Source organism: Pleurodeles waltl, chromosome 11 (genome assembly GCF_031143425.1).
Source record: "Pleurodeles waltl isolate 20211129_DDA chromosome 11, aPleWal1.hap1.20221129, whole genome shotgun sequence".
NCBI lineage: Eukaryota > Metazoa > Chordata > Amphibia > Caudata > Salamandridae > Pleurodeles > Pleurodeles waltl.
In genome coordinates, this window is record NC_090450.1 from 116,087,963 (window position 1) to 116,103,763 (window position 15,801).

A 15,801-nucleotide genomic window follows, 5' to 3' on the forward strand; every position below is an offset into this window, starting at 1 on the left:
TTCGCAAAAAACACCTCTGTTTTCTTCCAAAATTTTGGATGTGTCCACGATGCGCTTTGGGGTGTTTCCTGTCACGGTAGCTAGGCCTACCCACACAAGTGAGGTATCATTTTTATCGGGAGACTTGGGGGAACGCTGGGTGGAAGGAAATTTGTCGCTCCTCTCAGATTCCAGAACTTTCTGCCACAGAAATGTGAGGAACATGTGTTTTTTTAGCCAAATTTTGAGGTTTGCAAAGGATTCTGGGTAACAGAACCTGGTCCGAGCCCCGCAAGTCACCCCTCCTTGGATTCACCTAGGTCCCTAGGTTTCAGAAATGCACAGGTTTGGTATGTTTCCCTAGGTGCCGGCTGAGCTAGAGGCCAAAATCTACAGGTAGGCACTTCGCAAAAAAAACCTCTGTTTTCTTCCAAAATTTTGGATGTGTCCACGTTGCGCTTTGGGGTGTTTCCTGTCACGGGCGCTAGGCCTACCCACACAAGTGAGGTATCATTTTTATCGGGAGACTTGGGGGAATGCTGGGTGGAAGGAAATTTGTGGCTCCTCTCAGATTCCAGAACTTTCTGCCACAGAAATGTGAGGACCATGTGTTTTTTTAGCCAAATTTTGAGGTTTGCAAAGGATTCTGGGTAACAGAACCTGGTCCGAGCCCCACAAGTCACCCCATCTTGGATTCCCCTAGGTCTCTAGTTTTCAGAAATGCACATGTTTGGTAGGTTTCCCTAGGTGCCGGCTGAGCTAGAGGCCAAAATCTACAGGTAGGCACTTCGCAAAAAACACCTCTGTTTTCTTCCAAATTTTGGATGTGTCCACGTTGCGCTTTGGGGTGTTTCCTGTCACGGGCGCTAGGCCTACCCACACAAGTGAGGTATCATTTTTATCGGGAGACTTGGGGGAACGCTGGGTGGAAGGAAATTTGTGGCTCCTCTCAGATTCCAGAACTTTCTGCCACAGAAATGTGAGGAACATGTGTTTTTTTAGCCAAATTTTGAGGTTTGCAAAGGATTCTGGGTAACAGAACCTGGTCCGAGCCCTGCAAGTCACCCCTCCTTGGATTCCGCTAGGTCTCTAGGTTTCAGAAATGCACAGGTTTGGTAGGTTTTTCCTAGGTGCCGGCTGTGCTAGAGGCCAAAATCTTCAGGTTGGCACTTCGCAAAAAACACCTCTGTTTTCTTCCAAAATTTTGATTGTGTCCACATTGCGCTTTGGGGCGTTGCCTGTCGCGGGCGCTAGGCCTACCCACACAAGTGAGGTATCATTTTTATCGGGAGACTTGGGGGAACGCTGGGTGGAAGAAAATTTGTGGCTCCTCTCAGATTCCAGAACTTTCTGCCACAGAAATGTGAGGAACATGTGTTTTTTTAGCCAAATTTTGAGGTTTGCAAAGGATTCTGGGTGACAGAACCTGGTCCGAGCCCCGCAAGTCACCCCTCCTTGGATTCCCCTAGGTCTCTAGGTTTCAGAAATGTACAGGTTTGGTATGTTTCCCTAAGTGCCGGCTGAGCTAGAGGCCAAAATCTACAGGTCGGCACTTCGCAAAAAACACCTCTGTTTTCTTCCAAAAATTTGGATGTGTCCATGTTGCGCTTTGGGGCGTTTCCTGTCGTGGGCGCTAGGCCTACCCACACAAGTGAGGTATCATTTTTATCGGGAGACTTGGGGGAATGCTGGGTGGAAGGAAATTTGTGGCTCCTCTCAGATTCCAGAACTTTCTGCCACAGAAATGTGAGGACCATGTGTTTTTTTAGCCAAATTTTGAGGTTTGCAAAGGATTCTGGGTAACAGAACCTGGTCCGAGCCCCTCAAGCCACCCTATCTTGGATTCCCCTAGGTCTCTAGTTTTCAGAAATGCACATGTTTGGTAGGTTTCCCTAGGTGCCGGCTGAGCTAGAGGCCAAAATCTACAGGTAGGCACTTCGCAAAAAACACCTCTGTTTTCTTCCAAAATTTTGGATGTGTCCACGTTGCTCTTTGGGGTGTTTCCTGTCACGGGCGCTAGGCCTACCCACACAAGTGAGGTATAATTTTTATCAGGAGACTTGGGGGAATGCTGGGTGGAAGGAAATTTGTGGCTCCTCTCAGATTCCAGAACTTTCAGCCACAGAAATGTGAGGAACATGTGTTTTTTTAGCCAAATTTTGAGGTTTGCAAAGGATTCTGGGTAACAGAACCTGGTCCGAGCCCCGCAAGTCACCCCTCCTTGGATTCCCCTAGGTCTCTAGTTTTCAGAAATGCACAGGTTTCGTAGGTTTCCCTAGGTGCCGGCTGAGCTAGAGGTCAAAATCTACAGGTTGGCACTTCACAAAAAACACCTCTGTTTTCTTCCAAAATTTTGATTGTGTCCACATTGCGCTTTGGGGCGTTTCCTGTCGTGGGCGCTAGGCCTACCCACACAAGTGAGGTATCATTTTTATCGGGAGACTTGGGGGAATGCTGGGTGGAAGGAAATTTGTGGCTCCTCTCAGATTCCAGTACTTTCTGCCACAGAAATGTGAGGAACATGTGTTTTTTTAGCCACATTTTGAGGTTTGCAAAGGATTCTGGGTAACAGAAGCTGGTCCGAGCTCCCCAAGTCACCCCTCCTTGGATTGCCCTAGGTCTCTAGTTTTCAGAAATGCACAGGATTGGTAGGTTTCCCTAGGTGTCAGCTGAGCTAGAGGCCAAAATCTACAGGTAGGCACTTCACAAAAAACACCTCTGTTTTCTTCCAAAAATTTGGATGTGTCCACGTTGCGCTTTGGGGTGTTTCCTGTCACGGGCGCTAGGACTACCCACACAAGTGAGGTATCATTTTTATCGGGAGACTTGGGGGAACGCTGGGTGGAAGGAAATTTGTGGCTCCTCTCAGATTCCAGAACTTTCTGCCACAGAAATGTGAGGAAAATTTGTTTTTTTAGCCAAATTTTGAGGTTTGCAAAGGATTCTGGGTAACAGAAGCTGGTCCGAGCTCCCCAAGTCACCCCTCCTTGGATTGCCCTAGGTCTCTAGTTTTCAGAAATGCACAGGATTGGTAGGTTTCCCTAGGTGTCAGCTGAGCTAGAGGCCAAAATCTACAGGTAGGCACTTCGCAAAAAACACCTCTGTTTTCTTCCAAAATTTTGGATGTGTCCACGTTGCGCTTTGGGGTGTTTCCTGTCACGGGCGCTAGGCCTACCCACACAAGTGAGGTATCATTTTTATCGGGAGACTTTTGGAAACGCTGGGTGGAAGGAAATTTGTGGCTCCTCTCAGATTCCAGAACTTTCTGCCACAGAAATGTGAGGAACATGTGTTTTCTTAGCCAAATTTTGAGGTTTGCAAAGGATTCTGGGTAACAGAACCTGGTCCGAGCCCCGCAAGTCACCCCTCCTTGGATTCCCCTAGGTCTCTAGGTTTCAGAAATGCACAGGTTTGGTAGGTTTCCCTAGGTGCCGGCTGAGCTAGAGGCCAAAATCTACAGGTTGGCACTTCGCAAAAAACACCTCTGTTTTCTTCCAAAATTTTGATTGTGTCCACATTGCGCTTTGGGGCGTTTCCTGTCGCGGGCGCTAGGCCTACCCACACAAGTGAGGTATCATTTTTATCGGGAGACTTGGGGGAACGCTGGGTGGAAGGAAATTTGTGGCTCCTCTCAGATTTCAGAACTTTCTGCCACAGAAATGTGAGGAACATGTGTTTTTTTAGCCAAATTTTGAGGTTTGCAAAGGATTCTGGGTAACAGAAGCTGGTCCGAGCTCCGCAAGTCACCCCTCCTTGGATTGCCCTAGGTCTCTAGTTTTCAGAAATGCACAGGTTTGGTAGGTTTCCCTAGGTGCCGGCTGAGCTAGAGGCCAAAATCTACAGGTAGGCACTTCACAAAAAGCACCTCTGTTTTCTTCCAAAAATTTGGATGTGTCCACGTTGCGCTTTGGGGTGTTTCCTGTCACGGGCGCTAGGCCTACCCACACAAGTGAGGTATCATTTTTATCGGGAGACTTGGGGGAACGCTGGGTGGAAGGAAATTTGTGGCTCCTCTCAGATTCCAGAACTTTCTGCCACAGAAATGTGAGGAACATATGTTTTTTTAGCCAAATTTTGAGGTTTGCAAAGGATTCTGGGTAACAGAACCTGGTCCGAGCCCCGCAAGTGACCCCTCCTTGGATTCCCCTAGGTCTCTAGGTTTCAGAAATGCACAGGTTTGGTATGTTTCCCTAAGTGCCGGCTGAGCTAGAGGCCAAAATCTACAGGTAGGCACTTCGCAAAAAACACCTCTGTTTTCTTCCAAAATTTGGATGTGTCCATGTTGCGCTTTGGGGCGTTTCCTGTCGCGGGCGCTAGGCCTACCCACACAAGTGAGGTATCATTTTTATCGGGAGACTTGGGGGAATGCTGGGTGGAAGGAAATTTGTGGCTCCTCTCAGATTCCAGAACTTTCTGCCACAGAAATGTGAGGGCCATGTGTTTTTTTAGCCAAATTTTGAGGTTTGCAAAGGATTCTGGGTAACAGAACCTGGTCCGAGCCCCACAAGTCACCCCATCTTGGATTCCCCTAGGTCTCTAGTTTTCAGAAATGCACATGTTTGGTAGGTTTCCCTAGGTGCCGGCTGAGCTAGAGGCCAAAATCTACAGGTAGGCACTTCGCAAAAAACACCTCTGTTTTCTTCCAAAATTTTGGATGTGTCCACGTTGCGCTTTGGGGTGTTTCCTGTCACGGGCGCTAGGCCTACCCACACAAGTGAGGTATCATTTTTATCGGGAGACTTGGGGGAACGCTGGGTGGAAGGAAATTTGTGGCTCCTCTCAGATTCCAGAACTTTCTGCCACAGAAATGTGAGGACCATGTGTTTTTTTAGCCAAATTTTGAGGTTTGCAAAGGATTCTGGGTAACAGAACCTGGTCCGAGCCCCACAAGTCACCCCATCTTGGATTCAGCTAGGTCTCTAGTTTTCAGAAATGCACATGTTTGGTAGGTTTCCCTAGGTGCCGGCTGAGCTAGAGGCCAAAATCTACAGGTAGGCACTTCGCAAAAAACACCTCTGTTTTCTTCCAAAATTTTGGATGTGTCCACGTTGCGCTTTGGGGTGTTTCCTGTCACAGGCGCTAGGCCTACCCACACAAGTGAGGTATCATTTTTATCGGGAGACTTGGGGGAACGCTGGGTGGAAGGTAATTTGTGGCTCCTCTCAGATTCCAGAACTTTCTGCCACAGAAATGTGAGGAACATGTGTTTTTTTAGCCAAATTTTGAGGTTTGCAAAGGATTCTGGGTAACAGAACCTGGTCCGAGCCCCGCAAGTCACCCCTCCTTGGATTCCCCTAGGTCTCTAGGTTTCAGAAATGCACTGGTTTGGTAGGTTTCCCTAGGTGCCGGCTGAGCTAGAGGCCAAAATCTACAGGTTGGTACTTCGCAAAAAACACCTCTGTTTTCTTCCAAAATTTTGATTGAGTCCACATTGCGCTTTGGGGCGTTTCCTGTCGCGGGCGCTAGGCCTACCCACACAAGTGAGGTATCATTTTTATCGGGAGACTTGGGGGAAGGCTGGGTGGAAGGAAACTTGTGGCTCCTCTCAGATTCCAGAACTTTCTGCCACAGAAATGTGAGGAACATGTGTTTTTTTAGCCAAATTTTGAGGTTTGGAAAGGATTCTGGGTAACAGAAGCTGGTCCGAGCTCCGCATGTCACCCCTCCTTGGATTGCCCTAGGTCTCTAGTTTTCAGAAATGCACAGGTTTGGTAGGTTTCCCTAGGTGCCGGCTGAGCTAGAGGCCAAAATCTACAGGTAGGCACTTCGCAAAAAACACCTCTGTTTTCTTCCAAAAATTTGGATGTGTCCACGTTGCGCTTTGGGGTGTTTACTGTCACGGCGCTAGGCCTACCCACACAAGTGAGGTATCATTTTTATCGGGAGACTTGGGGGAACGCTGGGTGGAAGGAAATTTGTGGCTCCTCTCAGATTCCAGAACTTTCTGCCACAGAAATGTGAGGAACATGTGTTTTTTTAGCCAAATTTTGAGGTTTGCAAAGGATTCTGGGTAACAGAACCTGGTCCGAGCCCCGCAAGTCACCCCTCCTTGGATTCCCCTAGGTCTCTAGGTTTCAGAAATGCACAGGTTTGGTAGGTTTCCCTAGGTGTCGGCTGAGCTAGAGGCCAAAATCTACAGGTAGGCACTTTGCAAAAAACACCTCTGTTTTCTTTCAAGAAATGTGATGTGTCCACGTTGCGTTTTGGGGCATTTCCTGTCAGGGCGCTAGGCCTACCCACACAAGTGAGGTATCATTTTTATCGGGAGACTTGGGGGGACGCTGGGTGGAAGGAAATTTGTGGCTCCTCTCAGATTCCAGAACTTTCTGCCACAGAAATGTGAGGAACATGTGTTTTTTTAGCCAAATTTTGAGGTTTGCAAAGGATTCTGGGTGACAGAACCTGGTCCGAGCCCCGCAAGTCACCCCTCCTTGGATTCCCCTAGGTCTCTAGGTTTCAGAAATGTACAGGTTTGGTATGTTTCCCTAAGTGCCGGCTGAGCTAGAGGCCAAAATCTACAGGTCGGCACTTCGCAAAAAACACCTCTGTTTTCTTCCAAAAATTTGGATGTGTCCATGTTGCGCTTTGGGGCGTTTCCTGTCGCGGGCGCTAGGCCTACCCACACAAGTGAGGTATCATTTTTATCGGGAGACTTGGGGGAATGCTGGGTGGAAGGAAATTTGTGGCTCCTCTCAGATTCCAGAACTTTCTGCCACAGAAATGTGAGGACCATGTGTTTTTTTAGCCAAATTTTGAGGTTTGCAAAGGATTCTGGGTAACAGAACCTGGTCCGAGCCCCTCAAGCCACCCTATCTTGGATTCCCCTAGGTCTCTAGTTTTCAGAAATGCAAATGTTTGGTAGGTTTCCCTAGGTGCCGGCTGAGCTAGAGGCCAAAATCTACAGGTAGGCACTTCGCAAAAAACACCTCTGTTTTCTTCCAAAATTTTGGATGTGTCCACGTTGCTCTTTGGGGTGTTTCCTGTCACGGGCGCTAGGCCTACCCACACAAGTGAGGTATAATTTTTATCAGGAGACTTGGGGGAATGCTGGGTGGAAGGAAATTTGTGGCTCCTCTCAGATTCCAGAACTTTCAGCCACAGAAATGTGAGGAACATGTGTTTTTTTAGCCAAATTTTGAGGTTTGCAAAGGATTCTGGGTAACAGAACCTGGTCCGAGCCCCGCAAGTCACCCCTCCTTGGATTCCCCTAGGTCTCTAGTTTTCAGAAATGCACAGGTTTCGTAGGTTTCCCTAGGTGCCGGCTGAGCTAGAGGTCAAAATCTACAGGTTGGCACTTCACAAAAAACACCTCTGTTTTCTTCCAAAATTTTGATTGTGTCCACATTGCGCTTTGGGGCGTTTCCTGTCGTGGGCGCTAGGCCTACCCACACAAGTGAGGTATCATTTTTATCGGGAGACTTGGGGGAACGCTGGGTGGAAGGAAATTTGTGGCTCCTCTCAGATTCCAGTACTTTCTGCCACAGAAATGTGAGGAACATGTGTTTTTTTAGCCAAATTTTGAGGTTTGCAAAGGATTCTGGGTAACAGAAGCTGGTCCGAGCTCCCCAAGTCACCCCTCCTTGGATTGCCCTAGGTCTCTAGTTTTCAGAAATGCACAGGATTGGTAGGTTTCCCTAGGTGTCAGCTGAGCTAGAGGCCAAAATCTACAGGTAGGCACTTCACAAAAAACACCTCTGTTTTCTTCCAAAAATTTGGATGTGTCCACGTTGCGCTTTGGGGTGTTTAATGTCACGGGCGCTAGGACTACCCACACAAGTGAGGTATCATTTTTATCGGGAGACTTGGGGGAACGCTGGGTGGAAGGAAATTTGTGGCTCCTCTCAGATTCCAGAACTTTCTGCCACAGAAATGTGAGGAACATGTGTTTTTTTAGCCAAATTTTGAGGTTTGCAAAGGATTCTGGGTAACAGAAGCTGGTCCGAGCTCCCCAAGTCACCCCTCCTTGGATTGCCCTAGGTCTCTAGTTTTCAGAAATGCACAGGATTGGTAGGTTTCCCTAGGTGTCAGCTGAGCTAGAGGCCAAAATCTACAGGTAGGCACTTCACAAAAAACACCTCTGTTTTCTTCCAAAAATTTGGATGTGTCCACGTTGCGCTTTGGGGTGTTTCCTGTCACGGGCGCTAGGCCTACCCACACAAGTGAGGTATCATTTTTATCGGGAGACTTGGGGGAACGCTGGGTGGAAGGAAATTTGTGGCTCCTCTCAGATTCCAGAACTTTCTGCCACAGAAATGTGAGGAACATGTGTTTTTTTAGCCAAATTTTGAGGTTTGCAAAGGATTCTGGGTAACAGAACCTGGTCCGAGCCCCACAAGTCACCCCATCTTGGATTCCCCTAGGTCTCTAGTTTTCAGAAATGCACATGTTTGGTAGGTTTCCCTAGGTGCCGGCTGAGCTAGAGGCCAAAATCTACAGGTAGGCACTTCGCAAAAAACACCTCTGTTTTCTTCCAAAATTTTGGATGTGTCCACGTTGCGCTTTGGGGTGTTTCCTGTCACGGGCGCTAGGCCTACCCACACAAGTGAGGTATCATTTTTATCGGGAGACTTTTGGAAACGCTGGGTGGAAGGAAATTTGTGGCTCCTCTCAGATTCCAGAACTTTCTGCCACAGAAATGTGAGGAACATGTGTTTTCTTAGCCAAATTTTGAGGTTTGCAAAGGATTCTGGGTAACAGAACCTGGTCCGAGCCCCGCAAGTCACCCCTCCTTGGATTCCCCTAGGTCTCTAGGTTTCAGAAATGCACAGGTTTGGTAGGTTTCCCTAGGTGCCGGCTGAGCTAGAGGCCAAAATCTACAGGTTGGCACTTCGCAAAAAACACCTCTGTTTTCTTCCAAAATTTTGATTGTGTCCACATTGCGCTTTGGGGCGTTTCCTGTCGCGGGCGCTAGGCCTACCCACAGAAGTGAGGTATCATTTTTATCGGGAGACTTGGGGGAACGCTGGGTGGAAGGAAATTTGTGGCTCCTCTCAGATTTCAGAACTTTCTGCCACAGAAATGTGAGGAACATGTGTTTTTTTAGCCAAATTTTGAGGTTTGCAAAGGATTCTGGGTAACAGAAGCTGGTCCGAGCTCCGCAAGTCACCCCTCCTTGGATTGCCCTAGGTCTCTAGTTTTCAGAAATGCACAGGTTTGGTAGGTTTCCCTAGGTGCCGGCTGAGCTAGAGGCCAAAATCTACAGGTAGGCACTTCACAAAAAGCACCTCTGTTTTCTTCCAAAAATTTGGATGTGTCCACGTTGCGCTTTGGGGTGTTTCCTGTCACGGGCGCTAGGCCTACCCACACAAGTGAGGTATCATTTTTATCGGGAGACTTGGGGGAACGCTGGGTGGAAGGAAATTTGTGGCTCCTCTCAGATTCCAGAACTTTCTGCCACAGAAATGTGAGGAACATATGTTTTTTTAGCCAAATTTTGAGGTTTGCAAAGGATTCTGGGTAACAGAACCTGGTCCGAGCCCCGCAAGTGACCCCTCCTTGGATTCCCCTAGGTCTCTAGGTTTCAGAAATGCACAGGTTTGGTATGTTTCCCTAAGTGCCGGCTGAGCTAGAGGCCAAAATCTACAGGTAGGCACTTCGCAAAAAACACCTCTGTTTTCTTCCAAAATTTGGATGTGTCCATGTTGCGCTTTGGGGCGTTTCCTGTCGCGGGCGCTAGGCCTACCCACACAAGTGAGGTATCATTTTTATCGGGAGACTTGGGGGAATGCTGGGTGGAAGGAAATTTGTGGCTCCTCTCAGATTCCAGAACTTTCTGCCACAGAAATGTGAGGGCCATGTGTTTTTTTAGCCAAATTTTGAGGTTTGCAAAGGATTCTGGGTAACAGAACCTGGTCCGAGCCCCACAAGTTACCCCATCTTGGATTCCCCTAGGTCTCTAGTTTTCAGAAATGCACATGTTTGGTAGGTTTCCCTAGGTGCCGGCTGAGCTAGAGGCCAAAATCTACAGGTAGGCACTTCGCAAAAAACACCTCTGTTTTCTTCCAAAATTTTGGATGTGTCCACGTTGCGCTTTGGGGTGTTTCCTGTCACGGGCGCTAGGCCTACCCACACAAGTGAGGTATCATTTTTATCGGGAGACTTGGGGGAACGCTGGGTGGAAGGAAATTTGTGGCTCCTCTCAGATTCCAGAACTTTCTGCCACAGAAATGTGAGGAACATGTGTTTTTTTAGCCAAATTTTGAGGTTTGCAAAGGATTCTGGGTAACAGAACCTGGTCCGAGCCCCGCAAGTCACCCCTCCTTGGATTCCCCTAGGTCTCTAGGTTTCAGAAATGCACAGGTTTGGTAGGTTTCCCTAGGTGCCGGCTGAGCTAGAGGCCAAAATCTACAGGTTGGCACTTCGCAAAAAACACCTCTGTTTTCTTCCAAAATTTTGATTGTGTCCACATTGCGCTTTGGGGCGTTTCCTGTCGCGGGCGCTAGGCCTACCCACACAAGTGAGGTATCATTTTTATCGGGAGACTTGGGGGAACGCTGGGTGGAAGGAAATTTGTGGCTCCTCTCAGATTTCAGAACTTTCTGCCACAGAAATGTGAGGAACATGTGTTTTTTTAGCCACATTTTGAGGTTTGCAAAGGATTCTGGGTAACAGAAGCTGGTCCGAGCTCCGCAAGTCACCCCTCCTTGGATTGCCCTAGGTCTCTAGTTTTCAGAAATGCACAGGTTTGGTAGGTTTCCCTAGGTGCCGGCTGAGCTAGAGGCCAAAATCTACAGGTAGGCACTTCACAAAAAGCACCTCTGTTTTCTTCCAAAAATTTGGATGTGTCCACGTTGCGCTTTGGGGTGTTTCCTGTCACGGGCGCTAGGCCTACCCACACAAGTGAGGTATCATTTTTATCGGGAGACTTGGGGGAACGCTGGGTGGAAGGAAATTTGTGGCTCCTCTCAGATTCCAGAACTTTCTGCCACAGAAATGTGAGGAACATATGTTTTTTTAGCCAAATTTTGAGGTTTGCAAAGGATTCTGGGTAACAGAACCTGGTCTGAGCCCCGCAAGTGACCCCTCCTTGGATTCCCCTAGGTCTCTAGGTTTCAGAAATGCACAGGTTTGGTATGTTTCCCTAAGTGCCGGCTGAGCTAGAGGCCAAAATCTACAGGTAGGCACTTCGCAAAAAACACCTCTGTTTTCTTCCAAAATTTGGATGTGTCCATGTTGCGCTTTGGGGCGTTTCCTGTCGCGGGCGCTAGGCCTACCCACACAAGTGAGGTATCATTTTTATCGGGAGACTTGGGGGAATGCTGGGTGGAAGGAAATTTGTGGCTCCTCTCAGATTCCAGAACTTTCTGCCACAGAAATGTGAGGGCCATGTGTTTTTTTAGCCAAATTTTGAGGTTTGCAAAGGATTCTGGGTAACAGAACCTGGTCCGAGCCCCACAAGTCACCCCATCTTGGATTCCCCTAGGTCTCTAGTTTTCAGAAATGCACATGTTTGGTAGGTTTCCCTAGGTTCCGGCTGAGCTAGAGGCCAAAATCTACAGGTAGGCACTTCGCAAAAAACACCTGTTTTCTTCCAAAATTTTGGATGTGTCCACGTTGCGCTTTGGGGTGTTTCCTGTCACGGGCGCTAGGCCTACCCACACAAGTGAGGTATCATTTTTATCGGGAGACTTGGGGGAACGCTGGGTGGAAGGAAATTTGTGGCTCCTCTCAGATTGCAGAACTTTCTGCCACAGAAATGTGAGGACCATGTGTTTTTTTAGCCAAATTTTGAGGTTTGCAAAGGATTCTGGGTAACAGAACCTGGTCCGAGCCCCACAAGTCACCCCATCTTGGATTCAGCTAGGTCTCTAGTTTTCAGAAATGCACATGTTTGGTAGGTTTCCCTAGGTGCCGGCTGAGCTAGAGGCCAAAATCTACAGGTAGGCACTTCGCAAAAAACACCTCTGTTTTCTTCCAAAATTTTGGATGTGTCCACGTTGCGCTTTGGGGTGTTTCCTGTCACGGGCGCTAGGCCTACCCACACAAGTGAGGTATCATTTTTATCGGGAGACTTGGGGGAACGCTGGGTGGAAGGTAATTTGTGGCTCCTCTCAGATTCCAGAACTTTCTGCCACAGAAATGTGAGGAACATGTGTTTTTTTAGCCAAATTTTGAGGTTTGCAAAGGATTCTGGGTAACAGAACCTGGTCCGAGCCCCGCAAGTCACCCCTCCTTGGATTCCCCTAGGTCTCTAGGTTTCAGAAATGCACTGGTTTGGTAGGTTTCCCTAGGTGCCGGCTGAGCTAGAGGCCAAAATCTACAGGTTGGTACTTCGCAAAAAACACCTCTGTTTTCTTCCAAAATTTTGATTGTGTCCACATTGCGCTTTGGGGCGTTTCCTGTCGCGGGCGCTAGGCCTACCCACACAAGTGAGGTATCATTTTTATCGGGAGACTTGGGGGAAGGCTGGGTGGAAGGAAACTTGTGGCTCCTCTCAGATTCCAGAACTTTCTGCCACAGAAATGTGAGGAACATGTGTTTTTTTAGCCAAATTTTGAGGTTTGGAAAGGATTTTGGGTAACAGAAGCTGGTCCGAGCTCCGCATGTCACCCCTCCTTGGATTGCCCTAGGTCTCTAGTTTTCAGAAATGCACAGGTTTGGTAGGTTTCCCTAGGTGCCGGCTGAGCTAGAGGCCAAAATCTACAGGTAGGCACTTCGCAAAAAATACCTCTGTTTTCTTCCAAAAATTTGGATGTGTCCACGTTGCGCTTTGGGGTGTTTACTGTCACGGCGCTAGGCCTACCCACACAAGTGAGGTATCATTTTTATCGGGAGACTTGGGGGAACGCTGGGTGGAAGGAAATTTGTGGCTCCTCTCAGATTCCAGAACTTTCTGCCACAGAAATGTGAGGAACATGTGTTTTTTTAGCCAAATTTTGAGGTTTGCAAAGGATTCTGGGTAACAGAACCTGGTCCGAGCCCCGCAAGTCACCCCTCCTTGGATTCCCCTAGGTCTCTAGGTTTCAGAAATGCACAGGTTTGGTAGGTTTCCCTAGGTGTCGGCTGAGCTAGAGGCCAAAATCTACAGGTAGGCACTTCGCAAAAAACACCTCTGTTTTCTTCCAAAAATGTGGATGTGTCCATGTTGCGCTTTGGGGCGTTTCCTGTCGCGGGCGCTAGGCCTACCCACACAAGTGAGGTATCATTTTTATCGGGAGACTTGGGGGAATGCTGGGTGGAAGGAAATTTGTGGCTCCTCTCAGATTCCAGAACTTTCTGCCACAGAAATGTGAGGACCATGTGTTTTTTTAGCCAAATTTTGAGGTTTGCAAAGGATTCTAGGTAACCGAACCTGGTAAGAGCCCCACAAGTCACCCCATCTTGAATTCCCCTAGGTCTCTAGTTTTCAGAAATGCACATGTTTGGTAGGTTTCCCTATGTGCCAGCTGAGCTAGAGGCCAAAATCTACAGGTAGGCACTTCGCAAAAAACACCTCTGTTTTCTTCCAAAATTTTGGATGTGTCCACGATGCGCTTTGGGGTGTTTCCTGTCACGGTAGCTAGGCCTACCCACACAAGTGAGGTATCATTTTTATCGGGAGACTTGGGGGAACGCTGGGTGGAAGGAAATTTGTCGCTCCTCTCAGATTCCAGAACTTTCTGCCACAGAAATGTGAGGAACATGTGTTTTTTTAGCCAAATTTTGAGGTTTGCAAAGGATTCTGGGTAACAGAACCTGGTCCGAGCCCCGCAAGTCACCCCTCCTTGGATTCACCTAGGTCCCTAGGTTTCAGAAATGCACAGGTTTGGTATGTTTCCCTAGGTGCCGGCTGAGCTAGAGGCCAAAATCTACAGGTAGGCACTTCGCAAAAAAAACCTCTGTTTTCTTCCAAAATTTTGGATGTGTCCACGTTGCGCTTTGGGGTGTTTCCTGTCACGGGCGCTAGGCCTACCCACACAAGTGAGGTATCATTTTTATCGGGAGACTTGGGGGAATGCTGGGTGGAAGGAAATTTGTGGCTCCTCTCAGATTCCAGAACTTTCTGCCACAGAAATGTGAGGACCATGTGTTTTTTTAGCCAAATTTTGAGGTTTGCAAAGGATTCTGGGTAACAGAACCTGGTCCGAGCCCCACAAGTCACCCCATCTTGGATTCCCCTAGGTCTCTAGTTTTCAGAAATGCACATGTTTGGTAGGTTTCCCTAGGTGCCGGCTGAGCTAGAGGCCAAAATCTACAGGTAGGCACTTCGCAAAAAACACCTCTGTTTTCTTCCAAAATTTTGGATGTGTCCACGTTGCGCTTTGGGGTGTTTCCTGTCACGGGCGCTAGGCCTACCCACACAAGTGAGGTATCATTTTTATCGGGAGACTTGGGGGAACGCTGGGTGGAAGGAAATTTGTGGCTCCTCTCAGATTCCAGAACTTTCTGCCACAGAAATGTGAGGAACATGTGTTTTTTTAGCCAAATTTTGAGGTTTGCAAAGGATTCTGGGTAACAGAACCTGGTCCGAGCCCCGCAAGTCACCCCTCCTTGGATTCCGCTAGGTCTCTAGGTTTCAGAAATGCACAGGTTTGGTAGGTTTTTCCTAGGTGCCGGCTGTGCTAGAGGCCAAAATCTTCAGGTTGGCACTTCGCAAAAAACACCTCTGTTTTCTTCCAAAATTTTGATTGTGTCCACATTGCGCTTTGGGGCGTTGCCTGTCGCGGGCGCTAGGCCTACCCACACAAGTGAGGTATCATTTTTATCGGGAGACTTGGGGGAACGCTGGGTGGAAGAAAATTTGTGGCTCCTCTCAGATTCCAGAACTTTCTGCCACAGAAATGTGAGGAACATGTGTTTTTTTAGCCAAATTTTGAGGTTTGCAAAGGATTCTGGGTGACAGAACCTGGTCCGAGCCCCGCAAGTCACCCCTCCTTGGATTCCCCTAGGTCTCTAGGTTTCAGAAATGTACAGGTTTGGTATGTTTCCCTAAGTGCCGGCTGAGCTAGAGGCCAAAATCTACAGGTCGGCACTTCGCAAAAAACACCTCTGTTTTCTTCCAAAAATTTGGATGTGTCCATGTTGCGCTTTGGGGCGTTTCCTGTCGTGGGCGCTAGGCCTACCCACACAAGTGAGGTATCATTTTTATCGGGAGACTTGGGGGAATGCTGGGTGGAAGGAAATTTGTGTCTCCTCTCAGATTCCAGAACTTTCTGCCACAGAAATGTGAGGACCATGTGTTTTTTTAGCCAAATTTTGAGGTTTGCAAAGGATTCTGGGTAACAGAACCTGGTCCGAGCCCCTCAAGCCACCCTATCTTGGATTCCCCTAGGTCTCTAGTTTTCAGAAATGCACATGTTTGGTAGGTTTCCCTAGGTGCCGGCTGAGCTAGAGGCCAAAATCTACAGGTAGGCACTTCGCAAAAAACACCTCTGTTTTCTTCCAAAATTTTGGATGTGTCCACGTTGCTCTTTGGGGTGTTTCCTGTCACGGGCGCTAGGCCTACCCACACAAGTGAGGTATAATTTTTATCAGGAGACTTGGGGGAATGCTGGGTGGAAGGAAATTTGTGGCTCCTCTCAGATTCCAGAACTTTCAGCCACAGAAATGTGAGGAACATGTGTTTTTTTAGCCAAATTTTGAGGTTTGCAAAGGATTCTGGGTAACAGAACCTGGTCCGAGCCCCGCAAGTCACCCCTCCTTGGATTCCCCTAGGTCTCTAGTTTTCAGAAATGCACAGGTTTCGTAGGTTTCCCTAGGTGCCGGCTGAGCTAGAGGTCAAAATCTACAGGTTGGCACTTCACAAAAAACACCTCTGTTTTCTTCCAAAATTTTGATTGTGTCCACATTGCGCTTTGGGGCGTTTCCTGTCGTGGGCGCTAGGCCTACCCACACAAGTGAGGT